Source organism: Giraffa tippelskirchi, chromosome 8 (assembly GCF_054371585.1).
Source record: "Giraffa tippelskirchi isolate mGirTip1 chromosome 8, T2T-mGirTip1v1.2.pri, whole genome shotgun sequence".
Classification (NCBI taxonomy): Eukaryota; Metazoa; Chordata; class Mammalia; order Artiodactyla; family Giraffidae; genus Giraffa; species Giraffa tippelskirchi.
In genome coordinates, this window is record NC_137282.1 from 161,918,475 (window position 1) to 161,945,006 (window position 26,532).

Here is a 26,532-nt window from a genome sequence, read left to right on the forward strand (position 1 = left end):
CAGGAGACCCGCCGGAACAGAGAAACAAGCCGGTACCGGGCAGAGCCCTTGCCGCTGTCAGGACTAGCGGGGAGGGGAGCGCAGGGTGAAGGCGAGCTTGGCACTGACAGTGTGTGTGCGTTGCTGCAGGCCTGGTGCAGACCCTCCTAACACAGCGAGCTGGTTGTCGTGGGGGGTGCAGAGGGGCAAGTGAGGAGAAAATTCAAGAAACTCTGAAGGTCAGGCCAGCATTTGCCTCACCCGCACCTCAGTCTGATCTGGGGTTGATGACGCCGGCGTGCATCCTGATGGGCTGTTTCTGGGGTAAGAGAACTTTTTCTCTCCCTTCCTTGGTCTGGCCGATAACCTGGAACAAAGCAGGCAAGGAGGAAACCCCACTTGCTACGCCGCCCCAGGTCCACAGAGGTGAGGGAACCCCTTGAAGGGAAACGAGGGACAGCTGCACGATTGTTTTGAAACTGAACAGCCGTTCAGCTTGAAAACTGACCCAGAAAACCACCACACAGCTTTTGAAACAACCATTTCCTACCTCAGGGCCCCACGATTGAGTCACAAGACGATTCACCTGGGTAACTCCCGTGCTTTTTAGTGAAGCCTTTAAGCATTTAATGTGGTTTGAGACGTTTTTCCACAGACAGCTTTCAGCAGCGTCACAAACCTCTGTCCGGTGATGGGGTTGTGTTGTTTTCTTTTAAAATCCTTGTTCGTTTGTTTTCAGTATATTAGCAAAGCTGAACAAAATATTCTCTAGGTTGCTCTTTCATAGCACTTGATATTCTAGCTTACGAGAATTTATTTTCTTCCATTATATAAGGATTGCTGTTATTTTTATTCAAACTTGAATTATATTATCATTTTATAATTTAAAAAAAACTAAATTTGTCCATCTAGCCTTTCAGCTCACTGCCTTTGTTAACAATTTCAGCTTTTTCCGTAATTCTCAGTTTCATTTTAAATTTTCACTTAGTGGATTATAGAAATGTGAGCCACAATCACAGTAGTATATTTTCTGGGTATAATAGACTAAAAGGAACCAAGCTAGCATGCGTTGCCAATTTGGGGGAAATTTTGTTACATCATACCTAAAAATGAATGTCCCAGGATTCTGTACTTGGATCCACTGATTAGTATTGACACAAAACTAAAGAAAAACAAATCAGGGCAACCAGACGTTAGCACAGCTAATCTGCAGAACGACAGCTAAAGGGCTCCTTACCGATGCTGTTCATTCTTTGTGATATGACATTGTCTCTTTGTAAAATAAACGCGGACGTACGCTTGTGGTCCTAGTAGAGCTGGTGCTGAACCACTGGAATTGTCGGAACAGTAAGTGGTGGTGTGAACGGGAGGTGGTGGTGCCTCATACTTTTTATTTCTCCATTTTTACATCCAAAATAAAGGTAAAGAAAGTGCTTCTAACTGGATGCTCACAGAGCTTGGCATGATTAAATGCCCAGGGAGTTCCCTGGTGGCCTAGCACTTAGGATTCCAGGCTTTCGCTGACGTGGCCTGGGTTCAGCCCCTGGTCAGAGAACTGAGATCCCACAAGATTCACGACACTGCCAAAAGAAAAACGAAGAAAGATAAAAATGCCCCCAAATTACTGCATTTAGACTGATTGCCATGTTTGAAAGCTTCTGTAGAGCAAACCACTGTGTATCATCCCTGGAACTAACGGTGCTGTGGGTCAGCTGTGCCTCAGCGTCAAGAAGAAAGAACTCCCTTTAGATTGTTCGTTAAATGCTCTGCGAGTGGGGAGGGGGAAATACTCAAAAGGAAATACTGTTTGCTAAAACGCAGATGCATGTGTGTGAAGAGCACCGTAGCGCAAGAGTACAGCTCAGTGTGTTTTTATCCCCTCTGTGTGCCTGCTCAGTCGTGTCCAGCTCTCTGTGGCCCCGTGGACTGTAGCCCGCCAGGCTCCTCTGTCCATGGAATTCTCCAGGCAGGAACACTGGAGTGGGTTAGCCATGCCCTCCTCTAGGGCTCTTCCCGACCCAGGGATCGAACCCAGGTCTCTTGCGTCTCCTGCATTGGCAGGCGGACTCTTACCACTGCGCCACCTGGGAAGCCCCAGGTTTATCTACTGAAGATGTCTTAACTCAGAGCCTAGGTCATTAAAAAGAATCTTACCAGAGGCCCTTCATGTCCCCTGCCATCACTCTGCCCCACCAGGATCACCAGTCCCCCGCCTCGTCACTTGGAGTGGCTTTCCTGCTTCTTCGCATTCCCTAATGGAATCTACCCAGTCTTGCCCAATATTGCTTGAGATCTGTTCATACTATTGCATTCTGGTGTGGATGGCTCCTCCTCCAGGCTGTATTTTCTTTTTTTTAATCACTTGTGAACGCATCACAAAATGTATTTATCATTTCTACCATTCATGGACATTTGGGCCATTTCCAGTTTGGGGCTGCTTTGAGGCACTTGCCTGTTGGTGCATGGTCACTGCAGGGGTAGAGTTGCCAGCTGATTGGTTTGCGTGTGTTCACCTGAAGAAGGTACTGTCAAAACATCCACAGTGGATGCACCAAATTGCATTCCATCCGTCAGCAATATATTTTCCAGTGGCTGTTCTCTATGGTATTTGGTATTTTTGTGTTTTATCATTTTAACCATTCTAGTGGCTATGATAACTTGACTTTTAATTTCTCTAATGACTTGTGATGATGAGTACCTTCATGTGTATTTGTCCATGAGGGACATTCCATGTTTACAGATTGGAATACCCAATATTATAAAGCTGTCAGTGTTCTTCAAATTCATATATAGAAGTGATACATTCCCAATCATATTACTAACAATATTTTTTTTGTAAAAACTGAGATAGTCATTTAAAAATTCACATGGAAATGCAAAAGACCAGGGAAAGTTAACACATATGTAAAGAAAAAGAATGGGGATATTTCCACTACCCATGTAAAACCTTTTCTAAAGCTCTGTTAGTTGAGATAGTTTGGCATTGGTGCGCCGCTAGGCTGACTGATCAGTGGGGCAGAGTCCAGGAGGAGACCCACCGGCGGACAGTCACCTGACTTTTGGCAGAGATGTCGCTGCAGAGCACTGGCCTTTTCGGTCAGTGGTGTTTAGTCTGTGGATAGCTGTTTGGAGGGTCAAGTGTCTTGACCTCTTCCCCATTCATGCTTAAAAGTGGATTGTACATGTAAGTGGGAAAGGAAAAAAACAAGTTTTAGAGCTCTTAAAGAACAAGATTCAACTGAGAAAATCTTGGAGATCGTATTGCCTTTTTTGAACAACTCATGAATCAGGCAGCATTCCGCGTGGAAGAGAGGAGGAGCTCCGAGGAGCTGTGCAGAAGGAGGGACGGGCACAGGCAGGGTGGAGACTGGGAGCGGAAGCGCAGTCTGCCAGTGGCAGGGTCCCTCTGCTTTAGGGGCCACAGGCTTGTCCAGCCGATGAGCTGATGAGCGCTGATCAGGTGATTCCTGATGGGCTGGTTCAAGATTCCATTTCTGGAAGAGGCAGAAACTGTGATGAAGTCTCAGTTTGGTGACCTGTGGTACATGTCACCAAACAGGCTTGGTACAGGCTTGGTACAGTCAACTCCATGTGAGGCCTGTCATCTTGTTTTCAACAGAGGAAAACTAAACAAAACATCTGCATCCCTTTGAAATAGGCAAAGATTTCTTAAATAGGACACAAAAATGCGAGACGTAAAAGAAAAAAAAAAAAAACAACATTGGGCTGTACTAAAATTGTGGCATCAAGAGCAACAGTAAGAGAATAAAAGAGCAGAATGGGAGAAAATGTCTGAAAAGAGAATACATAAAGGACTGGAACCAGCTTTTAAAAATGAGTGAAAAATGTGAACATTCACTTTACAAATGGTGGTATCCAGGTGGCAGGTTGGCCTGGAGGGGTTCCCCTTTTGGGAGGGGGGTTCTCTCTACTTTTAATAGGAGTATGTATGTCACTCACACATTCAGACGCCTCCTCAGTACCGACAGCCCACGGTAGTTCACCTATGGAGCCCAGTGCCGTGTGTGGTTACAGCAACACACACCGCCCTCTGACTGTTGATGCCATGGGCATGTAAACAGGCAGGATCTAAAGGATGCAACAGCAGGAGACACCAGATGGCTTCACACTTACTTATAACCCTAAAGAAAAATTATCTTTTCCATTAGCATGAAATGTGAGCAAACAGATGCCCCCTGCCGCCTGCTCCCCAGCTCTGACTCACCCCACTGCACACACATACGTGCACACACGTACACACACACACACACCAGGCTCACCGCTGCCAGTCGCTCGCATCATCTTTAGGGCAATAACGGAAGGACACATCAGTGGCAGGATAGATGGAGTGAGGAGGCATGCCCTGTGCTCTGCTTGGAAATGTTATAAGTTACAATTTAATGGTTGTTTTTTTAGGTAAACGCAGTAGGGTGTGACCTTGACACAAGACTTTGTGCTCTAATTCACACTGACGAGGTGAAACCTATGAACTCATGACCCCTGGGTCCCGTGCAGCCTGGCCCCCGGAAGGCCCGGGACCTCCCTGTGTGCGCTGACGTGCCGCCCAGCCTGGAGTCCCTGCGGCCCTGAGTCAGGGCATGGTTAGCCTGAAGCTTCTGGACTCTGGGCTTGACTGGGGGGTGGGGGGCTTGTTCTTCCGGCAGCTCCTCTCCAGGGAGGACGTGGCCCAGGGAATGACAGAGCGTGCTCGCAGACTTCCTGTCCAGCAGACTCCTCTCCCTTCCTAAGGGCAAGCCCAGCAGAGAGGCTCCGGGCCTCAATGTCTCCTGAGTCCGCGCATCCGGCTGTCCTCTGTCCTACCCGCCCCCATCATGCGGATGAAGGAGTCGTGACCGTCACCCGGGCAGGTCAGCGCTGTGACAGCACCCAGCCCCTCGGCACCTCCCTGTGAGACACTGCGGGTGGTGGCTGTTCTGATGTTTATTTTTAAAATTCCACTGTGAATACTACTATCCTCTAATGGAAATGCATCACTAAAATTTTTACATAATTCATGCAGCTTTTGTAACTGCTCTTCTCAGTGATTAATACCTTATTTGCTTTCCTCTTCAGTAACCAAAAATAATTGATGTGCTGTACTCTGATCTTTTATATTACACTGCTCTGCTGCTGCTGCTGCTGCTGAGTCGCTCCAGTCGTGTCCGACTCTGTGTGACCCCATAGACGGCAGCCCACCAGGCTCCCCCGTCCCTGGGATTCTCCAGGCAAGAACACTGGAGTGGGTTGCCATTTCCTTCTCCAATGCGTGAAAGTGAAAAGTGAAAGGGAAGTCGCTCAGTCGTGTCCGACTCTTAGCGACCCCATGGACTGCAGCCCACCAGGCTCCTCCATCCATGGGATTTTCCAGGCAAGAGTAATAGAGTGGGTTACCATTGCCTTCTCCGATTACACTGCTCTAACTGATTTCAAAAGTTATTCCAAATGCTGACCACTAAGGATATTTTTATACTTATCTACTAAGCTATTTGAAAGTGAAAGTCTCACAGTCATGTCCGACTCTGTGCAGTCCAACCCCATGGTCTGTGGCCCGCCAGGCTCCTCTGTTGATGGGGATTCTCCAGGCAAGAATCCTGGAGTGGGATTGCCATTTCCTTCTCCAGGGGGTATTCCTGACCCAGGGATCAAACTGGGGTCTCCTGCATTGCAGGTGGATTCTTCACTGTCTGAGCCAGCAGGGTAGCCTAGGTGGTTCAGTGGGTAAAGAATCCACCTGCAATGCAGGAAACACAGGAGACGTGAGTTCAGCTCCTGAGTTGGGAAGATCCCCTGGAGAAGGAAATGGCAACCTACTCCAGGATTCTTGCCTGGAGAATCCCAGGGACAGAGGAGCCTGGCGGGCCACAGTCCACAGGGTCGCAAAGAGTCATTCGGACACAACCAGAGGGACTGAGCACAGTAAGCTATTGAAGGTTGTGAAGTGCTGGGGGAGCAGAGTGAGACACTACTGAGCACACACACACATAGATGCACATAAATACACACATGTGCATACATGTGTACGTACAGATGGATGGATGGGTAGATAAACACACATAAAATAAAACTTTGGGGAGTAGGGACTGCTTTTCCTTCCTTCTCTGAGTCTTCCCCAGGAATAAACGGAGTGGGGCACGCTTTGTGTTGCTGCTGATTTGGGGTTCAGGGTGGCTCCCCTCTTCAGGGACCCGCACCCCTTTCCCTCAGGAGCCACGGCAGCAGCGGGCCCCCCGGCTGGGCCGCCTTCACCACCGGCTTTGCTTACGAGCCTGATTTAAATCCAGCCGTGACCCCGCTCTGGGTCGCGCACCGTTAAGATGGAGAGATGCCTTCAGTTTTAAACAAGAACAAAGTCCGTCTCCTAAAGAAAAGTGGAACAGTCTCCTATGGCATTTCTTTAAATGGATTAATATGTTGATCTTGGGGGGAACAGGAGCTATCCCTCACGGTTTCATGATTAAGCCAGGTGAAATGAAAAGCAAATCTCACTGCTAAACACCGCCCCTGGGAATTTAGCTGTGTTACTTCTATTTTACAGTAACCTGCAGGATTTCTTCTTTAGTTAAAGCAGACTCTTGTAAATATAAAATCTCAGTATTCTGAAAAAAAAAAACTGTAGACACCATTTACTTGCTTCCTGTTTGCAGAGCTCCCACCAAGAACACTTAATAATGTTAACTGGCTGCGAATGTCTAATCGTGTGAGAAATAGCTGCTGTGTCTGTACTTTCGCAAGTGAAGGAAGCGGCAGCCTGAACCTGGTAATAAAGCACCAATTATCAGAGCTCTGCATCTTAGTCCTCAGCAGATACCCAAGTCCTTATTCCCTTAAATGTTTGTTTTTAAAGGGAAACTATCAGTCATAAAATAAAATGGTAACTTTTGCCACCCTAGTTTATTCTTGACAATTCATGGGAAGATGGTTTTCCATATTTCAGGCTTTCATTCAATATCTATTTATAAATGAGGGGATATCCAGATGATTTTAAGAGCACGCAAGAATGCTGTCTCTGTTTTGTGAGGATTGCAAACCTCTGAACCTACAACTCTGTGCTGTTTATCTGAGTTTCAGGGGAGAGCTCTTGAAGGTGGTCTTAGCATTACTTTACTGTTGCTCATCAGGTGAAATTCAAAATGCTGCAAGGGTGTTTTTTTTTCTTTCCCTGGAAAAGGTGGAATCAGGCTGGGCGGTAGGTTAGGCAAAGCCTGTAACAGCACTGTGGTGCGCCCTGTGGCAGGAGGCCCCTACAGCTGAGCTGGCTGTGTGGGGAAGCGCAGGCACCCCCAGCAGGCCTGAGTGCTCTTCCCGAGGGGACCCAGATGTCTCCCTGCGTGGAGCCCTTCCTGTTTGCAGGAAAGAGATGGGACGAGGTGCCGTTGCCTGGAGCGGACGGGGGCGCTGGGGGTTTATTCTGAGGACACGCAGGGAGGCGACACCTCTGGGCCACGAGCACCCACCGGTCCCCTGCCCACCTCCTCGCTGCCCACCACGTGTTCTTTCTGCCTCCCTGGAGCTCACTAGAGTCCCTGTTCAAACAGTCGCTCAGATCTCTTCCATTTGGACGTCCCATCCTGAGATGACAGCCTTCCCCTTCAGAGCTAGTGGCTGTGCACCTGTTATCTTGGACGGAAAAAGGGTTATTCGTTGTCTGCCTTTGCCTTCTGTTTTGGCAGACACTGCCCAAGATAGAAGATAGTCCTACAGAGCTCAGTGTTGAGTGACCAAGGTTGTAAGCCTATATGGTCACCTGCGGAGAGCGTCTGATCTGCCTAGCCCGCTTCCAGAGACATCTGAGACCTTGCCCTCTGCCCTGTCCTCTCAGCCACAGAGATCACTGGGGCTTGTTCCTCAGGGAGCGTGTGAGAGGCCTGGAATCTAGCCAGCCTGATGGCTCCACCAAGCCAGGGACCTCTGCTCAGGGCTTTCCAGGTGTCCAAGTGCCCCCCCACCGTGCAAACCTAGACAGCATATTAAAAAGCAGTGACATCACTTTGACAACAAGGTCCGTATAGTCCAAGCTATGGTTTTTCCAGCAGACCTGTATGGATATGAGAATTGAACTATAAAGAAGGCTGAGTGCCAAAAATTAATGCTTTCGAACTATAGTATGGGAGAAGACTCTTGAGAGTCCCTCGGACAGCAAGGAGAGATCAAACCAGTCAGTCTTAAAGGAAGTCAACCCTGAATATTCATTGGAAGGACTGATGCTGAAGCTCCAAAACTTTGGCCACCTGATGCGAAGAGCCAACTTGCTGGAAAAGACCCTGATGCTGGGAAAGACTGAGGGCAGGAGAAGTGGGCAACAGAAGATGAGATGGTTGGATGGCATCATCAACTCAATGGGCATGAGTTTGAGCAAACTCCAGGAGATAGTGAAGGACAGGGAAGCCTTGCTGCAGTCCACGGGTTGCAAAGAGTCAGTGACACGAGTGCCTGAAGAATGCATGCACTATCATTTTAACCTCGGAGTGGGAGGAGAGGTTTACTCACCCTTCGCTGCTGAGAAAACAGACCTAACAATGAAGAGCAGGTAATGGCAGAACCAGTATTAGAATCCCTGTTTCCTGGAAGGCTGTAAGACATCCTGATGTAAGATCCCTAAGTGATCGATGTGTGCATGGCTTCCCACCCCCGCTCCAAACACAAACACACCTGTGTGTTGGAAAATGACAGAATTTATCAGCATCGATCATTTCTTCTGTGTGTGTGTGTGTGTATGTGTGTGTTCCTGGTAGCTAAGAAATTAAAAGCCTAGTGAAGGCAGAATCCGAAAACCTGTCGTGTGTTTCTCCAGTATTATCAGCAATCAGTCTAGCGGCAGGCAATGCAGGGTCCTCTGATTCTGATTGGAAAAGGCTTTCTGGATCCCTCTTCTTCTTTCCAACCATCCATTTAGCCAGCCATCCTCTGAGAGTGACATTGTAATCGTTCCCAGGCCTGGGGTGACGGGACCTGCACTGTGAGGCCCCTTGCAGGACACTCAGTATGCAGTTTGGGTTGTTACTGCAGTGGTGAATCAGATTTTTCAGTCTGTAAAGTGAGGTGCTGGAGTTGTTTCCTGATGTTTCCTGTACATACCGCGTGGTCTCAGGTCCTACACTCAACTGTCTCTAAGCCACCCCCTTTGTAACCTCCCTTCCCATCCCAGCCAGGGCTTAGGGACTAGAGAGGCGGGTGTCAGAATATATTAAAATCCTCCCTTACCTACTCGCCGTCTGTAGGCATTGTATGACATTCCTCCTGCCATCTAACTCCGCTCAGTTGCACTTCTGTGTTAATAAGCTAATGTTTTATGAACTTGTGAGATTGACCATATGGAGTGTGATCAGGATTTCTGATACTTGATGGGGGTGTGGACATTCAGCAGAAGCCACTGAAGACTTCCAGGCGGACCTTAATTCAAATTAGTGGCTCAAAGACGTAGACTATCTCATTTACAGGATTTTTTTCCACTGATTATTCTATGACTTGGGCAAAAATTGAGCACACCGTTTATGATCACTTATCAGGTCATCTTCTGTGCAGAATTTAAGGAAGAGCCAGTGATTTAGAATCAGTGTTTCCTGTGGCCACATAGAGGGTGTTCTCAGGCTTAATTGCTGCAGTTCAGTGTTTTCATCTGGGATATTCTCCTGAGGGGCAGGCTCTCTGTTTTCTCGTGTGGAGTTATCAGGGTTTTCCTTTTGTGTCTTTTTGTATTTCTTTTTAACCAAAGAAGACCCAGCGGGACGCACTTTTTTACATAAAAGACGAGAAGGGTGAAGGGTCATTGAAACCCACCTCTGCTCCCTTGTTCAGCCCGTCACGCCAGGCGCCGGCGCTGCTAACTACAGATGCGGCGTCAGATTACAAGTCGTTTATTTCCTGTGGATGATTCCCCGAGCTGCATAAGTTATTTGGGTGGCTGACATCCTCCTAAGAAATACTTCTGGCGTCTCCTGCCTCCCAGTGATGTCACTGGGAGAACGCGGTGGATGGAGGAGCTCAGAGCTGAGTGTGTAGGTCTGTTGATTTGCATGTTGACCTCAGGCAAGTCACTCACTTTCTCTGGCATTTGGCGGCCTTGTCTGTAATGTGAGGTTGAGTTCGTGACTTGTTTCTAAAGTCCCCTTATTCTCACGTCCAGTGATTTGCATTGACAAGAGTTTTAATGCCATACAGTCATTCACTCAGTCAGCGTGTGTGTGTCACCCTCCGTGTGCGGGGCAGGTCTAGCTGCCACGGGGACCCCAGCCGTGCATCACCCGAAGGCCTGCCCTCCTGCAGCACCCCCTCCATCCAGGGGGCGGAAATAGCACACAGGTAATTCTCAGAGGAAGTGAGGGTGAAAGCAGAATTAAGAAGGACGAGGGAAGATAAACTTGTATTTAGTTAGTCTCTGGGTGTGCCCCAGGGACTCATCCTGTGAGGTCAGTGGTAGGGTCCCATTTTATAAATAAGGGCTCAGAGGTTGTACCGCTGGAGTACCGAGCCAGGATTTAGAAACAACTTTTTGTGATTTCAAAGCCCATGCTTTTGCAGCGTCTGTTGACATCACCCACAGCTTGCGAGTTCCCCACAGCTGGGAGCCTCCTCTGGAGGTGCTGGCGTGTCCACACACACGGTGGACAGACAGCTGTGGCCCAGCGCCGCCTCTAGTGCCCGTCCTGCCCCGCCCGCGAGAAGGGTGAGTGGCTGAGAGTCAGCAAGGGCGCAGGGGGGCTTCTGTGCATGAAGGCTGGCTGGCTTGCTCCTCACAGGTATCCTAGATTACTGAGATTGCTTTTAAGTGATGGATGTTTTACTTGTAGGAAATCATTTATAGGAACGACCAACTTAATACCATGATTAGCAAATAAGATGACCTATGCTTGAAATGGTTCCTATACCGCACACGTGTGTGTGTGTGTGTTTATGTGTATGCACACATGCAGATACTCGCATTGCACATATATGATTTATCAGGTTTTTACATTTACAGATGTTTATGTTTAACTTTAGGGGAACACTGACTCCAATTCACTTATCTCGTTGTCTCACTCTTCCAGTCATAACAGGAGGGAGTTTGTTTGAGCTCTGACCACTCACCAGGTGTGTTCTGAGACCCAGGAAGCCCTCTGATGTCCTGATCTCCACAGCACTGGAAGCCTTCGGGGCTGTATTTTTTCCCATGAGACACACCAAGATTTTTTAGATTGGTTTTCCCACCATCCTCAGCTCACCTGCTGATCCTGGGATGCCAGTATTCAAAGAGGTCAGGTGAATCCGGCAGCTGAGGTGGTCTTGGCAGTTTCTGGTTCTCTCCTCCCTGCCCCAACGAAGAACACTTGGAGAATGTCCAGAAAAGCAGGAAGGACCCAGCAGTGGTTTGAGCTGTGGCTCTGAAACCCAGCATCCAAGGGAGCCGCTGTCACTCGCCGTGTGACCTCGCTGCTGTCACTCGCCGTGTGGCCTCGCCGTGCGGCCTCGCTTAGGCACCACCTCTCCCTTGCCTCCGCCTCAGTGTCTGTGGTGATGAACCACACACCATCCCTGGCGTCTGTGTCCCCGGGACCTGGGAGAACTCACGAGCTGGGCAGTCAGATGCTCCTCGTACGAGTCTTGGGCTGCTGGGCCTCTCATAGGAAAGCTTGTGGTCAAGTGTGTCTTTGTGAGTGTGGTTTCTTTCAGGTCCTCACTTTATTATCCTTGCTTAATACATGCCCATAATATTGCTTCATATCAGCACATTAGTACCTTTTTCTCTGATATTGTGCATATTAATGAAGTTTCATTGAGTTGTTACGAAGCACTCAGGACTGTACATCTAACAGAAAGCTAAATTGGGAAACTACTACTCACCCAACGGTTTATCTGGGTCAGGAAGATCCCCTGGAGAAGGAAATGGCAGCCCACTCCAGTATTCTTGCCTGGAAAATTCCATGGACAGAGGAGCTGGAGGGCTGCAGACCATAGGGGTCGCAATAATGTTCGCACACAACTTAGTGACTGAACAAGTGGCTTATCTGAAATATTGTGTCATCCTGCCACCCTTCAAAGTGTAACAGTTAATACAAAGTTTCAAGTTTAAAGCACAGTTTTGTTGTACCAAATAAGCATCATGTCAAAAAAATGAAATTTTGTTAAAGGATCTATTCTAGATCATTAAAAAGTTAAATTTAAGCTCCAGAAAAAAAATCCAAAACTCATAGAGTTGGAAATACAATATAAATGAGGTCATCTTTATACTTATAGATTTAATTAGCAGTTATTTTATTACATATCTTCCATATAAATGGAAAATGATTTCAAGTAAGAGGCTGTCATTTTCAATAATTATTGTTGGGAGAGTTGATTTCTTGCTTGCTGTAAAGAGTGTGTGTGTGTACACACATGTGTGCACGTGTTCATGTGTATCTGTCTCCTCACTGGGTCAAGTTTTTTGTTTTCCTCAGTCACTCAGTCATGTCCGACTGTGTGTGACCCCGTGGACTGCAGCCCGCCAGGCTCCTCTGTCCATGGGATTCTCCAAGCAAGAATACTGGAGCGGGCTGCCATTTCCTCCCCCAGGGGGTCTTCCCGACCCAGGGATCGAACCCGTGTCTCCTCCAGTGCAGGCAGATTCTTTACCACTGTCAGCGAATGTGACACTTTCTCTTTACATAACCAGTTAAGTCTTCTCTTTCTTTCAGCCCGAGGGGTTGTGTACCTGCGTCCAGGACCTGCATTTATCACGTATTCCAGGTGCTACCCATCGGTCATGCTAAACGATCACTTCCTCCTCCTCGCCGTCCTGACCAGCTCGGCGGCCTCAGATACTCACGGCATCTCACAGCTCTGCTTTTTCCTCACGGGTGAATGAGGGTGGCGGTGCCTGTCTCAGGAGAGGACCTGAGATGCGAGAGAACACACAGGCCTGGTCTTGGTTCCCAGCAAGGCCGAGTCCCCGCAGGGGCGGGCCTGAGAAGGGCCCTCAGCACTCCGCACGGTCGCGCTCCTCGTCACGCTGCTCACAGACGGCGGGGCCCTGGGGCTGGCAGCAGACCGGTGACGGCCGTCCCGCGGCGCGAGCCCCTCGCCGTCTGCAGGAGGCAGGCGTGGGCGGGGGGGGGGGGGTGGTGAGCCCCGCGCGCAGAGAACGTGTGCCGTCACGTGACGTGTCGCACGTTGTGCCGTCTGCCGTGACGGCGAGTTGGTTGTGTGCGAGCGTTGGCGGCAGTGGCGGTCCGGGTCGGAGGCGTGGTCCACACAGGAGCTCCTTCGAGGGCTGGTGGGGCGGGGGTGGGGGACGGCCGGAATGGAAGGAGCCGGTGGATTCGGAGGGCATTTAAGGAGCCAGCGCGCGGCTCTGGGGGCCCAGGAGGGAAGCCCCGGCCCCAGCAGGGACTTGGCAGCCTCGGTGGCGAAACCCTGGGCGCGGCCGCGCGCCCGTCTGGTGCAGACAGGCTGCGGCCCTCCTGACTTCTGATGCTGTTTCCCACCAGCGTGCACCAAGAAAGAGGGCCGAGGGGAGGAGTGTTCGTGCGTTTGTCCTCCTTGGCAGCCACCTCGCCTGTGCCCCCCACCCCGTGGTGACAAGGGTCGTACTGCTCTCCTGAGCCTGTTTCTCTGTGGGCAGGAGGGCCCGGCTGTAGCAGAGGAGCCCTGCCCGAGCCATCCCAGCGCAGAGCCCAGGGGAGACTGCCCGCGGGTCTGGGCAAGCGCACGCGGGCCGCGGGAGGCTGAGCCCCGCTCCTGATCTCTGGAAGCCTCCTTTTCCTCGCCTGGGAAATGAGAAGCGTCTTGACTCCACTTATCACGAGTGGATGTCCTTGTCTCTATTCAAACAGAAACAAAGGCGGGTTGTGGGGGCAGCTTGAGGCTGGGCGGGAAGGGCCTGCCTCACAGGGCAGCGACGCGCTGGGCTGGAGACCACCGCCAAGGAGAGCCCCGCCCAGCGCTCGACCTGGCAGGTGGCACTGCCTGCTGGGGCCAGCCCGCCACACACCTCACGAAGGCTGCTTCCTCCCCTGGGCATCCCCGCCAGGCCTCTCACGTCTGGGCTGGTCAGGGTTGGGGGGGGGTGGTCTCTGGGAAGGACAGCGGGGAAACGTGATACCCTGTGTGAGAATTTCTTCTTTCTTATGAACATGACATATTCCTTACACACAAGCCGCTCTTCCCTCCTTGCCCGAGCCAGGCCAAGGCCACCCTCTTCTCCCCACACGTCAGTTCATGCGGCTGAGCAGGCAGCAAGGGATAGGGGGGCGGGGGCAGGGGACCCAGTGGAGGGCAGGGCCCCGGACAGGGCGCCCCCAGCGCAGACCTGGTCAGCCACTCGGGTGAGGCTGTCAAACCAGACCTGTCCCTCCCCCGGCCCAAGCATTTCTTCTTCTGGGAATGGAATGGTTCTGGAGAAAGCAATCTGCTGTCAGGAGCTTGGGAATTAGGATTCAGAAGCTTGGAATTGGAGCTCAGCTGCAGGTGGAAAATACCCTGTGAATGTTTTATTCAGCAGTGCATGTATAAGGTTGAGCAGAATGCAAACACATAAATCATTTAAACAATAGCCGTTAAAAGCTGCCTCCCAGCATTTCAGAACCGGCTGCCCGGGCCCTCGCAAAGTCCTCTGTTGCCATCTGCTGCTGGAGCATGTTATTACACTGCCAGGTCTCACTGGTTTTTCTGGGCCTCTGCGTTCACACCCTCAGGCACGGGGTTTTCCTGGGGTAACATGTATTTGAGAGTTGCACGAGGGACTGCAGCACCTTTAGAACTCTGTGGGGACAGAGCAGAGATGACAGAGCCAGTGTCTTCACTTGGCTTTTCACCAAGTTGAGGCCTCGGTGCTCAGTCATCCCTAGAAGCACAGGGTCCTGTGACCGCAGCAGTCTGCCTCTCGCCACCCGTCACGGTCACCAGCATATTACCGCCAAGAAGCAGGAAGGGTCAGTGTCTCAGCAGTGACACCCGCCTGCAAGTCAGCACAGGCTCCCATGACTCCAGGTGGAGGTCCCTCGCCCTGCAGGAGTCGCTTCATCCCCTGTGTAAATCAGAGGTGAAGGTTACTGGGTCAGTGTTTGACCGCAGTCCAGAATGGCCCCTGCGTCCTGAGTGATGAGGCACAGCAGCCAGCACCACGCAGGAGATCTGCAGCACAGCCCTGGGGCCTCGGAGCGCTTGACCGTCTGAGGTGCCACCTCAGCCTCCCCGTGGGCCTTCTGGACCTGCAGGGGCACCACTGAGGTCTCCCCTGCCCTGAGACAGTACATGGGGCATCTCAGCTCCTCGAAGTCTCACAGAGCGCTGGATGGCTAAGACTGCCCGGGCAGCCATGCAGTGATCCAGGTTAGAGCAGGGAGATGGGCTGCTGTGCGGCGATTTGGACTGTGGCAGGGATACAGGCAGCTACGCAGTGATCCAGGCTGGGGCAGAGAGACGGGCAGCTGCTGGACCGCGGGCTGCACGGTGGTGAGGCAGGCAGGCGCAGGGCCACGACCGTGTCCTCTTTCCAGGCTGAGTTGCTGCGGCGTCCCTGGCTCTTGATATCAGGGGTGACTGTGAGCCCCGAAAGATGCTGTTGGTTAATATTATTATCTCTGAAAAACGGTGAGGTCGTGGAAGGAAAACCATGTTTCACATGGGCAGGGAAAAACTACAGAGCAAGCAAGGTTTCCCTTTAACCATTAACCTGCGGAAGGGAGAGTGGAGCGTTGGGTAGAACAGACATGAGACTCTCCTTTTAATAGAAAATGTGGAGCCGCGTGGACCCTGGGTCGCAGCCCCCCCATCCCCCATCTGTCCCATTCCTGCAAAGGGCCTGGGCCCTGGACAGTCTTGTTTTCAATCCCACAAATGTGAAAAATGGTCAGTTACTTTATATAAAGTATAGATTTTCCAGATATGAAAACTCTAGATGCAAAAACTGCAAAGTTCGAAATAAAACTCTGGTAAGGTACACATCACAAAGCTTACCATCTAAACTGTTTTTAAGTACACCATGTTAGATTTTAACAGGCTCTTAGTGACTGAATAAGAACCTAAGAAGCAAGGAAGCACCAGGCCTCACGTGCCCACAGGTACAAAGCCAGTTGACACACCAGGGGCTGTTCCTTAGCCAAGTCCACGGTCCGAGAAGGGCCTCGGCCACCCACTCTGAATACCCGGAACAGCCTGGAGCCTTGCTTCTTTGATATACTGAGGTCATGAAACTGCAGGCAGGTGTCCTGCAAGACTGAAGCCTGTGTGGTTTGGACGTACACATCGTGTGCTTATAAACTCCCCTTCCCCCACAAATTTTTCAAATTTCGTCAAATTTTAAACTTTATTTTTTTTAAAAAATGTCGTGTAATATTAAACATCATTACATCAAAAGTATGAAAAAACCGGTAAAGAGGTACTGTTTTAAAATCAAACATTCACTTTTACATAATACTCCTCAGCCCCCAGCACTGGCTGTGGTTTCTGTAAATACAGCGTGACCTGTGCTGTGAATTGAACTTGGTTTCTGTAGCCTTACTTGGAAGTGTCTTGTTGATCGAAGCTGTAGCCGTGATGCAGTAGCCCTGTTTATGGAGTTGTGCTGACGGGGTGGGTTGAACTTGGCTTCTCCCCGGACCTCAGGCTTGGGCCGGGAGCCCAGATGAGAGAGCTCTCAGCTCGGCAGCTGCACCATTGAGAGCGGCCTCCCCCCGGCTCCCGCCCCCCAGACCTCTGTCCTCTCACCCTGCAGCAGCAGAGACTTGCACACCTGTTGCCCGGGAGTGTTACCAAGGCGGGAGATCCAGGTCTGGGGATTAAGTGCCCAGTGTAAGTGCCTGGAGCTTAGTAGGCTTTTGGTGAATGTTACTCCTACCCTTCTTTGGGGATTAAATTCTCAGGCTTTATCTCTAGCAACCATGGAATTTGAAAAAGTTAACATGGATGGAAGTTAAGATGGATGGTGGCAATGGCTACACAAAAATGTGAACGTGTTTAATGCCGCAAAACTGTACGTTTAGAAATGGCTCAAATGGCATATTTATTTTGTGCATATTTTACCACCGTAAAAAAAGAAAGATTGGGTTTGTTTCAAATTCTAGAGCCGGGAAGCTTTTTTGAATGGAGTCAGCAGGAAAACTTAAAAGAAAGTCCTTGTCTTTGAAGGAGACACGACTCGCGGCGTCACGAGTGGGCCCTGCCTAGGGGGGTGATTCCGATGCCTGGAAAGCGCACAGCTGACGGTCCCGGGAGGCGGCGAGCTGGGAGAGGGCGGTGAGCTCAGAGAAGGCGGTGAGCTCAGAGAGGGCGGTGAGCTCGGAGAGGGCAGTGAGCTCCGAGAGGGCGGTGAGCTCGGAGAGGGCAGTGAGCTCCGAGAGGGCAGTGAGCAGACATGAGGGTCCTGGAACAAACAGACATCTGCTTCCACCTGCAGCCAGTGTTAGTTTGCAATGGCTGTGATTTTTTTGTTTGTTTCTTAACTTGTTTCCCTTCTAGCCTTATTGCAGTTTGATTTGCAAATAAAAGTTCTGTATATTTAAGCATATGACATGATGTTTTCCTACCCACACACACTCTGAGATGATTTTCACAGCCGACCTGATTCAAATCCTACCCCCATACTGTCCCCTTCTTTGTGTGTGGTGACAACACTGAGATTTACTCTTAGCAGATTGCAAGTGTGCATGACATCCTTATGACCTGGAGTCGCCATTAGATGGACACCCTTAGGTCTCCACAACGTTCTAACCTCATCAGAGTTTGTACCTTTTGATCGGTATCCATGTCCCCTCCCCCGTCTGGTGAACACCATTCATCCTAGTACTCTGTGAGTTTGGCTTTTTTTCTTTTTATTTCTACATACACGTGAGATCATGCACTGTTGTCTTTTGTATCTGTCCCAGCCCAGTGTCCTGTGCGTCCATTCATGTTTTCACAGATGGAGGGATTCTGTTCTTTTTATGGGTGAGTAATATTGCTCTGTGTGTCCGTGCGTGCACGTATACAGAGCATTCTCTTTTATCCATTCATCTTTCAACAGACACTGGTTGTTTCTGTATCTTGGCTATCGGAAGTAACACTGCACTGACTGTGGGCGTGCAGAGATCTCTTCAAGGTACTGGTTTCATTTCCTTTGCATATATACCCAGAAATCGGAATCCTGGATCATATAGTAGTTCTATTTTTAATTTTTTTGGAACCTGTGTACTGATTTTCATGATAGCTATACCAGTTTATCATTCACTTTGTCTTATGGGAAAATATGAACAAATACAAACAGTAGAGAGAACAGTATAATGAGCTCTGAGTACCTGTCGCCCTTTACCCGCCTCTCGTAATTACATCTTCATGGCATTCTATGCATATGCCCACCCATGTTATTTGAGAAAATGTATGTTTTATGTGAAACTATTTTGGTATATACTTGGAAAGATAGATTCTTGTGTGAAACATAACTACAATACCATTGTTATAATGAACATACTAACAATAATTTCTCAATATCATCAAGTATGCGTGTTCAGTTGCTCAGTCATGTCCAACTCTGTGTGATCCAGTGGACTGTAGCCCACCAGGCTCCTCTGTCCATGGGATTTTCCAGGCAAGAATACTGCAGTGGGTTGCCATTTCCTTCTCTATCAAATATACAGTGTTTAAAGTTTCAGATTATCTCACAAATATAATTTTCTTAACTTTGGATGTTTGACTTAGGATCCAAATAAGGTTTTGGATAATATGTCTCTTATCTGTGGGTTTCCCCGTATCTTCCCCCGCACACTCTTGTGTTTTCTTGTCATTTGCTGAAGAAGTAAGTTCTCGTGTCTGAGTTTTGCTGGTTGATCTTTATTTTGTCATTTATCATATATAAAAATTGATAGTTGGATCTTAACTAGCTGGGTACTTATGCTTGGCTAGATGCTCAACTCACCTGGGAAGCTTTAAAAAAAATTTCTGGCATGTGTATAAATAGTTGGGCGGTTTCTAGATGAAGTTAAACATAAAATCACCTCATCCCCCATCACTTCCACTCCGGAAGAACTGAAGCAGTTATTTAAACAGAAGCTTGTGCAAAAATGTTCATAGCAGCACTCTTCACAACAGCCAGAGGTCCAGACAGCCCAAGTATCCTTCAACTGAAAAAGAGCTGGACAAACTAGGTAGGACGTGTGCATGCAGCAGAAATCAGCCTTGAGATCTGCAAGTTCCTGATCATGCCTTGAGGACATCATGCCAGTGAAAGAAGCCTGCAGAGCCACACGCCATACGGTTCCATCTCTAGGAAATAATTCAAGATAAGGAAACCCAGAGAGACACAAGTAAATCCATGGGGCTGGGGGTGGGGGCAGGAGCGGGGGGTGACTGCTAGGGGTGCGAGGTCTCCTTGGGGTGGGGTGGGGGGTGACAAGGTCCTGGGCTGGGCGGTGCCAGTGTCTGTTACAGCACGTGACTGTCACTAATGCCAGCAGATTGGCTCCTCTGAAGGGGTTCAAGTGGAGGTTTATGTTGCGTCTTTCACCACAGCTATGCGCCAAGTGTGACCCATAAGCCACACCTGAGACCAGGGCCAGTCCCTTTCCAGGAACCCTGGGGGCAGGAGGCCCAGTGGCACTGCCCACTGACCTCTCGGGGACAGGAAGGGGCTTCCTCCCTCGGTCCCTAGTCCTGCTGGCTCGTGCTGCCCTCGGGCCTGTGGACACTCAGTGGGGCCGGCCCCCTGCCCCCGTCAGGAAGGAAAATGCCCTTTCCTAGTGCGACTCACCTCCCCGGATCAGGGCTCGCAGCAGCCTTCGCAGGCCCCTCTGCTCTCATCTAGCTTGCTTTTCTGGCAAAACCAGCATAGACTCAGAAACACTGGCGGGGGGCTTGTTGCTCCCCATGGAGCGTCACAAAGCATAGTTCTCCGTGGGACCCAGGGCCGCCTGTAGGTCCCCTGCTCAGCTTCATCAGCTAACACCCCAACCACCCTCTCCTGGAAACACCTGTGGCCGCAGGGAGCTCCTGCCGCAGGCCCACAGCTAGAGCTCTTTTCACCTGCCTCAGCCTCTGCACCCAGCCTGAGGGGCCGAGGGCACTTCTGTTTGAATAACGCGGGGCTTCTGCTTAAAATACTAATTACAAGGAACAAAAACACTTTCAGAGGATGTGTGCTGGAGTGAAAAGATGATGGAATTTGGTCTTCCCAGATCCCCTCGCCTCACCTTTCCAGGCCCATCTCCAACCCAGGAGCTGGCCGTCTCCTCCCTCTGTTCCCTGACCCTTGAGAGGCTTACTTAGCTCTGATAAAGTAGCAAGGTATATATATAGCAAGATATTATATTTGGAAAGGCCATAGGTTTGGAGTCAGAAGACCTGGCTGAGTTGGACTATGTCAGCTCCATAATTCGTGTACCAGTTGTGAAAATGTAGGCAGGTCACTAAATTCTTCTGATTCCTTTTATTCATCCATAAGATGTATGTATCATGTAGTGATAGGATATTTGTAGAAATTAAGAAACTAAACTTAAAAGACATTTTTAATGAAATTAAAAAGATGGTTTCTCCTTGGAAGGAAAGCTATGAAAACCCTAGACAGCATATTAAAAAGCAGAGACATTATTTTGCCAACAAGGGTCTATATAGCCAAAGCTACGGTTTTCAGTAGTCATGTATGGATGTGAGAGTTGGACCATAAAGAAGGCTGAGCGCCAAAAAATTGGTGCTTTTGAACTGTGGCGTTAAAGAAGACTCTTGATATTCCCTTGGACTATAAGGAGATCCAACCAGTCAATCCTAAAGGAAATCAGTCTTGAATATTCATTGGAAGGACTGATGCTGAAGCTGAAACTCCAATACTTTGGCCACCTGATGTGAAGAACTGATTCATTGGAAAAGACCCTGATGCTAGGAAAGATTGAAGAAGGAGAAGGGGATGACAGAGAATGAGATGGTTGGATGGCATCACCAACTTGATGGACATGAGTTTGAGCAAACTCCGGGAGATAGTGAGGGACAGGGAAGCCTGGCGTATTGCAATCCATGGGGTCGCAAAGTGTTGGACACAACTTAATGACTGAACAACAACAAAAGGGAGAAGCTAAGCAGTTAAGCCACTCAGCCTGGTACCTGCCCAGTAAATGTGACTTTCCTAGTGATGGATTGCTCAGCAGGTAAAGTGAGGGAGGGTTGGGTGGGATGTGGAAATGCCTCTGTCCTCACCCTGGGGGTGTCCTGAAAGCCACAGTCATGGAAACCTCCTTGGGGTGAAACCAGGTCAGAATCTCCCACCTGCTGCTCAGTCCTAGTCTGCCCCCTGGGGACCCAGGACTGCACGCAGAAAAAGCCATGAGTTTGGGGCAGAGTTGTGAAGCCAGGACATGTGATGCTTACCTCTCAATTATGATTAATATTGTGCTTTTTCTTTTCCACTCAAATTGTATTCTCCAGGTCATGAAATATTCTTCTACAATGTCATTTTTAATGACAGCACATTGAGGATGTGCTTTAAGAGAAAGTGATGGGCAACTCTCTGGCACCTAAGTCAAAAATCTAATCAAGAGTAAATTAACCTGAGAAATGGAAGAGTTTTTAAGATTTTCTTTGGCCAAGTCCTTGAGTGTCTGGCTCTATTTTGTTTTGGAGGAATGGTATCAGAATTTCCCACTGTAACCTTGTTTTTATGAATTTCTCCTTTCATTTCTAATAGTTTCTGCTTTATATGCTCAGCCATGGTCTTGCTACATCTTTTTTGTAACTGTTGCTCATTATTCAATATAGTGTTTTTTAGACTCTACCGGGTCTAAGGTTAATGTAAACTGGTATCCTCCCCACCCCCACCCCGAGTGTGCTTCGTGTATCTTAATTCACGCCTCGATTTTCAGTCTTTATCACATACTTTTGTTTTTGGAGTCTTGTTATCTATCCCTGGTGGTCCTTTCACGTTTCATACAGGGGATGGTATGGTTGACTTTGTTCCCGTGGTCTCATCCTGTTATTCATCACAATTTGTTTTCTCTTCTTCGCTTCTTTATCTTTGTTGGTCTGGGAACTCTGTTCTGCTCTTGTGTATCTTTGGTGACGGTCTCCTGTAGCCGCATGCAGAAAGTTAGATGTACACACTTTTCGGTGTTATTTCAAAAGGATGTCTGGTTTCAGTCAAGACGTCCCATCTCCCTGTGTGTTCAGTCACTCAGTCATGTCTGATTGTTTGCAGTCCCGTGGACTGTAGCCCGCCAGGCTCTTCTGTCCATGGGACTTCCCAGGCAAGAATACTGGAGTGGGTTGCCATTTTCTGCTCCAGGGGATCTTCCCAACCCAGAGATCGACCCCGTGCCCCCACACGCGCACATTTGATAAATACGTCCATGTTTCCCCCTGAGTCTTACGTGCTCTGACCACACTGCTTGTCGTTGGCTGCTCCCGGCAGCGTCCTGTTAACAGGCAGACGTTTGGATCAGGTGTCTTCTGTCTGGCTCCTAGGTTCCCTTCAGTTCAGTTCATTTCAGCCACTCAGTCGTATCCAACTCTTTGCGACCCCGTGGACTGCAGCGCACCAGGCCTCCCTGTCCATCACCAACTCCCGGAGTTTACTCAAACTCATGTCCGTCGAGTTGGTGATGCCATCCAACCATCTCATCCTCTGTCGTCCCCTTTTCCTCCCACCTTCAGTCTTTCCCAGCATCAGGGTCTTTTCAAATGAGTCAGTTCTTCGCATCAGGTGGCCAAAGTACTGGAGTTTCAGCTTCAGCATCAGTCCTTCCAATGAATGTTCAGGACTGATTTCCTTTAGGATGGACTGGTTGGATCTCCCTGCTGTCCAAGGGACTCTCAAGAGTCTTCTCCAACACCACAGTTCAAAAGCATCAATTCTTCGGCACTCAGCTTTCTGTATAATACAACTCTCACATCCATACATGACTACTGGATAGATTTCTTAGGTGTATTGTTATTTTCTCTGTCGTCTCTCTGGTGTTTGGGTCTGGTCATTACCCTGCCCTGTGTGGCTGCAGTTCCACAGGTGACAGGGGCAGGGTCCATCCCCCCAGGGGCTCACGCGATCGCAGTGCCAGCAGCTGCCTGTAGCCGAGCGATCTGGCCTGGACACTGCATTGCCTGCTGCTGCAACCGTCCTGCTCTGGGGCAAGTGCAGGCCAGCCCAGGGGAGGCGAGCCCATCTCCCGGCCCTGCTCAGCGCCAGCCGAGCGTCTGCCGCTTGTGGTCCAGCGGTCTGGTGCTCACCGTGGTTGTGTATGCACAGGTAGGGCTTCCTGACGCCGGCGCCCCCAAACAGTAGGCTGTTCGGGGAGCAGGTATGCCACCCACCAGGGCAGCACCCCCCTGGCAGGAGGTTCAGAGGTCTGTGCCATCAGTTAGGTGGTGTTTGTCTCTCAGTGTCCACTGCAGTGTTCTTTTCAGCCTGGCTTCGGGGTGGGGAAGAGAGAAGGGAGCCCTGTTAATCAGGTGTGCCAGGGTACATCCACCCCAGGGTTTCAGGAGGCTCCCAGCCCTGGGAAGGTGCAGCCATGGCTGATGGCTGGTCCCCATGTCCCTGCATCTAACACAGCTGTGCTGGCAGGGTGGGCGCTGAGGAGCACAGGCCGCTGCTGGAAAGAGGGATGGAGGGATGTGCGTGTCCTGACCTGGGAGTGCTGAGCGTGAGAGCCGGGCTGTGGGGACGTGGGCACCTGCCCCCGGGCATGGCGTCCACTCAGGAGCTGCTGGGTGTGGGGGGTGGAGAGACCACCCCGGGGGGCTGGGTCTCGGGGGCAGTGCCCGGGGCGGGGGGTGGACAGGGTGGGTGCTCATCCTTTTCTCTGGGGGCACCTGCTCACTCCCGCCTTCTCAGCACCCGCCGATCACACGCACGCTGGGCGGGCCAGCCAGGAGGTGGGCGCCCTCACAGCCCGAGTCTTCCGCCGTGCCGGGCGCCCCTCCGGGTTGCGCCCTGGACACTTCGGTGCTGTCCTGACCCCAACTCTGGATCCGCTGTGCTCGTTGCTCTGGACGTTGTGAGTCTGTTAGTGCGGCCGTCTCAGGTGTCGCTGCCCCCACCCCCCAAGCCCACAGTCAGGGACCCATATCCAAGCGCAGCAGCGCGTGACCGCGCCCCGTGCCGTCCTTGTCGTCCAGTGAGGTGCAGAGCATGGCCCATCGGCAGGCCTCCAGAAGCCAGCCGTCGCCTAGCTCACTACTTGTCTTTTTCTCTGACCTTTTTATGTTTGTCTAAAGCAGCTCTCTAATCCGACTCGGTTCACACCGACCCTGCAGAGGGGTCCTGTAGGGATGGCAGAGCACAGAGTGGCCTGACTGCCTGAGAACGTGGTGGACAGCGTCCCCGGGCAGGGGGTAAAGGCTCCGGCAGGAACCCGCTGGCCTCAGCACCGGCCCTGGGACTCCAGCCGCGGGTCACCTCACCTCGTGGCCGATTCTCGCACTGCCGGCCTGGTGGCCTGGGGCCCACGTGCAAGCCCAGGGGGTGGCAGCATGACCGCTGATGGGCTCCCTCTGGTGCTTTGCCCGGTTCCTGCTGTCACCACCCTGGGGAGGTGCCAGCTCTCGCACTGACATGATCCTGGGTTCTGCCCGCTTCCAAGAAGGGCTTGGTGAAGCCCTTCCAGCGGCACTTCCAACAGCTGCGGGTACTGACCTGCCACCCAGTGGCTTTCGCCTGGCAGAGCTTCCCCACCCACCCCGGGGACTCAGGGCCACTGGCCGGCAGACGGTCTGTCTCCAGTGACCCCCCCGTGGCCAGCTCTGCGCCCGTCCCCGGGGCCAAAGGATGGGGAGTGCTGTGGGCGCCGGCTGGCATGTCTCCTGCCTCACCCGAGCAGCATTCCTCAAATCTGAACTCTCTGGAGCGCCCCCTGCTTCTTGGTTCTGCCCTCTTCTCTGGAGCCCTTCATGGCGCCTAGGGGACCAGGTCACCTCACACAGCTACGTTTCTTGCAAGAGCACCTAGCCCTGCAGATGCTGGCTCTGAGGAACAGGTACTGCGTGAACTGTCTGGCAGGGCATCTGTTAGGAGGGCCAGGCTGGGGAAGCAGGCCATAGGCACACAGTGTCCCCCGTGAGCCAGGTGGAAAGACGTGTTTGTTCTGCCAAACCTTCACACCGTCCAGAGAGTCAGTTTCAAGCAAATGCACACTTTTAGAAAGTAGTTTTGTAAGATCCATAAGAGCCATAAAAATATTCATACCTATTTACCCAATAATCCCACTTTTATAAACCTTTTATAAGAAAAATCAGAGACACTATAAAAGGTTTATACATGCGAATGGTAACCCCAAGACTCAGCGAAAACTCTGCAAACATTCATCATATGAGAATGATTAAACAAATTGTGCTTCTTCACAATGCAGCTTTGTCCATTATTAAAAATATCCTTTCAAAGACTGTTTCATGACATAAGGATACAAAGTTAAGTTTTTTAAAAGTTATGATTACAAATTTAAATATTCTGCTTGAATATATATGCATGTATTTTAAATGTGTAAGTGAATAAAAAGACTAGACAACAAAAATGCTAAAATATTAATAGCTACATACTCTAAAACAAGTATTGTGGGACAAAAGGAGATCTCTCTAAGTCTCCGTGTGGCTTTGTTTAAACTTCAGAAATTTCCAGACTGTCTGTTAATGGCACTTCCCCAGGTGATAGTAATACTGTTTCCACTTATCCTAGGGTACACCTTCTTCTTTGCAGTGAGCTTTTTTTATCAGTCATCATATAGTCTACAATTAAAACTCACAATATGCATTCACATCAGTTAGTATTTGGTTTAGTTGTATATAACAAGAAACCCAAATAACACATTTAAAAATATAGATATTTATTTTTCTGTCACGTAAAAGAAAAGTTGGCAATAAGCTACTTAAGTTGGCTGATGGCTCCATAGTCATCAAAAACCCAGGCTCCTGCTTCCTGCCTCTCATCTTCAGTGTGATGAGGCAAACTTACCTCCTAGTGCTAGAATAGCTGCGGATGCTCCAGCCATCAGGTTACAGTTACCTCCCTCCTTTGTCTGTCTCCCCTCCCAGACTCTTAAGCTTCCTGAGGGCAGATCAGTCTCTGTCTCCCCCGAGCACAGTCCTGGTACAGGAGGTGCCCGCCACTTATCTGTGTCTTGGCTGGGACTAGGCTGCCCTTCACATCTCCTCCAGGGCTCGTGGGGGCGTTCCCTCAACAAAGGCCCCTGAATCATCTCTGCTGCTAAGCCCTCTGATCTCTGCTTCCTTCTCTCATCCTCTCATCAGTGGTCCTAGGACTGCAGGACTCAGGGCCACAGCATGCCTGGGTCACCTGCCCTGCCTTTGAGGGGCTCCCAGGGAGACCTGGATGGACACATGCCCTTGAAGGTGGTCCAGGTGGGCTGCTGGGTGGGGACCACAGGCTTCACAGCATCCCTCTGGCTGCTGCCAGCCGAGGGCACGTTAGGAGACAGAGCTGGCCCCTCAGGATGTGGCAGGAAGCCCGTTACCCCACCCGCACTGCAGCACATGTGTGACTGGCCCGGGGCTCTCACACCCTGTAGGCATCAACAGTGTTGTGGGTTCAAAGCAGAGGACTGTGAAGATCTGCTGGGAGCCGCCAGGGCTCTCTTACAGATGAAGATGCTGAGACCAGAGGACAGAGGTGGATAGTGAGACAGGTGCGTGCAGAACCAG

At 50.3% G+C, this 26,532-nt stretch overlaps 1 protein-coding gene and 2 long non-coding RNA genes across 6 annotated transcripts in view; 2 read left to right on the plus strand and 1 right to left on the minus strand.

The window, feature by feature from the left end:
* The window catches only part of LYRM4 (LYR motif containing 4), a 124,136-nt gene that overhangs the window by 61,158 nt on the left and 36,446 nt on the right, over positions 1-26,532 (plus strand). The window lies entirely within an intron of this gene.
* Positions 3,227-13,030, minus strand: LOC145517867 (uncharacterized). The gene is made up of 3 exons (XR_014062418.1): positions 12,644-13,030; positions 3,940-4,068; positions 3,227-3,473 (listed from the first exon to the last, which is right to left on the minus strand). It is a non-coding gene; the product is annotated as an uncharacterized LOC145517867 (long non-coding RNA).
* LOC145517873 (uncharacterized) lies at positions 13,122-26,516 on the plus strand. The gene is made up of 3 exons (XR_014062424.1): positions 13,122-17,856; positions 17,933-18,007; positions 26,400-26,516. It is a non-coding gene; the product is annotated as an uncharacterized LOC145517873 (long non-coding RNA).